At 47.1% G+C, this 1,954-nt stretch overlaps 1 long non-coding RNA gene across 1 annotated transcript; it reads left to right on the top strand.

Annotated features, from left to right (window-relative positions):
* The first annotated feature begins 1,187 nt into the window (after window positions 1–1,187).
* LOC109940344 (uncharacterized) lies at window positions 1,188–1,640 on the top strand. Its single transcript, XR_002263144.1, has 2 exons — window positions 1,188–1,222; window positions 1,318–1,640. It is a non-coding gene; the product is annotated as an uncharacterized lncRNA (long non-coding RNA).
* Window positions 1,641–1,954: the final 314 nt, after the last annotated feature.

Genomic DNA, 1,954 nt, shown 5'->3' with positions numbered 1-1,954 from the left:
GAGATAAGATTATGTCCGACGGCCACAAAGGGCGCTCGGAAATAGCGCTTATCTCCGACGGCCTCGAAGGCAGCCGTCGGAGATAAGGTTATGTCCGACGGCTGGCAGCGTAGCCGTCGGAGGTAAGACTTTTTAATCCGCAGGAACCGGCGCGCGGTTCATTTCCACGCGCGCGCTCTTCTCTTCTCTTCTCTGTCTCTGCCCACGCGCCGCCGCCGTCGACTGCGCCGCCGCCGTCCGCTGCCCGGCGCCGTCGCCCACTGCGCCGCCGCGCCGCCGCCGCCCCTCCCACTGCCCCGCCGCCCCGCCTCCCAAAGCCCCACCGCCGTCGACGCAGCCCCGCCCACACGCCTCCCCGCCCAGCCGCCGTCGCCGCCGGCCGCCGGCCGCCGGTCGCCGCCCCGCTCGCCCCGTCGCTCACGTCAACAGGGGTGCCCCGTCGCTGCCGGCTACATCTCCGCCCGCCATATTATCAAAGTAAGTATTTTTAGATTTATTTTGTATATATTAATATTGTTTTATAGTTTCTAATGTTGTTATTAAATAATTAGTATGTTAAATAATGTTTATCTTATTATATCCGATGGCCTAAATTTGATTATTTGGCGAAATTTGATTATATGGCCTAAATTTGATTACGTAATTAAATTACCTTGTTTTAGTTTATTTAGTGGTGCTTTAGATAATTTAAATTTTAAATTTCCGAGGGTAATTATTATGCCCTCGGAAATAAGGTCATTTTATATGATTTGTCATTCATAACAATGTTATTTCGTATGTAATATTGTATTGTGGTTTATTAGTTTAATTATTTAATAATACACGATGATTCTAGTTAATCATAGTGTATCGTAGTGTGAACAAACGAAACCTAGGCGTCACCCGTTTCGGCCCAACACACCTTACAAGCGACGCATGTGAGGTATGTTGGGCCGGAATTGTCCTTTTATTGGACAGCCTCGGGGTGACCGACAGAGTTCGTGTTTATGACAAAAGCATGTGCTCCTGCTTAGTTTCGGCAGCATAACCCCTCTGTTCTCCAATTGCACCATTTTTAGGCGTGCGATTGGAGAACAGCGGGGTTATGCTGCCGAAATTTCGCACGACCACATGTCTTGTCATAAACACGGCCTCGTCGGTCACTCCTGGGTGGGTTTAGGACCTATCCTTTCCAATGTTGGCGCCTCCACCTCCGCCTCCGCCTCCGTCACAATTCCCTATGGTATGTACACATATGCGTGTGTGACATGTTCATAAATGTCTTATGTGTTTAAATGAACAACTGAGTGGTTACTATTTCATGTGCTTGTGTTATAGGGATTTCAGACACCACCCGCTTCAGTTGCCGCACCTGGAGATGGGTCTGGTCAGGACGACACAACAAATTCGTGGGTGAACACCATTTTCAACACGCAGAGTCCAGCCGGAGGAGGTGGCTACTCGAACCATCCAGACGATGGATATGATTGATGTGTCGTGATGTGATGTTTTTTTATGAAACACTTTGCAACACTTGTTTGTGAGACACAATTTCATTTTGCAACACTTTGCAACACTTTGCAACCGTCGAACCTATATGTTGATGTTAAATTTGTGAATGTTAATATTTATGTGAGACTATTTGTGATTGTGAATACTTATTAGAATGTGTATATTTGTGATTGTGAATGTGAATGTGTATATGTGCATGAATCTGTTTTTGTTTTGTAAATGTCAGATTTTTTAAAAAACAGAATTTTGTGTAAATTCTGTAATTTGTTATGTCCGACGGCCTAGTGTTAGCCGTCGGACATAACCTTGTGTTATCTCCGACGGCATTAAATACCGTCGGACATAAGGAAAGCTTATGTCCGACGGCCTAGCTACGAGCCGTCGGACTTAAACCTGTGGGGCCCACATTCCGACCGGTAAAACGGTTGGGATTTGTTATCTCCGACGGTCAGGCGCAGCCGTC

This window comes from Zea mays, chromosome 6 (genome assembly GCF_902167145.1).
Source record: "Zea mays cultivar B73 chromosome 6, Zm-B73-REFERENCE-NAM-5.0, whole genome shotgun sequence".
Lineage (NCBI taxonomy): Eukaryota > Viridiplantae > Streptophyta > Magnoliopsida > Poales > Poaceae > Zea > Zea mays.
The sequence above is the reverse complement of the archived record's forward strand: the minus strand, read 5'-3'. Positions and strand labels throughout refer to the sequence as shown.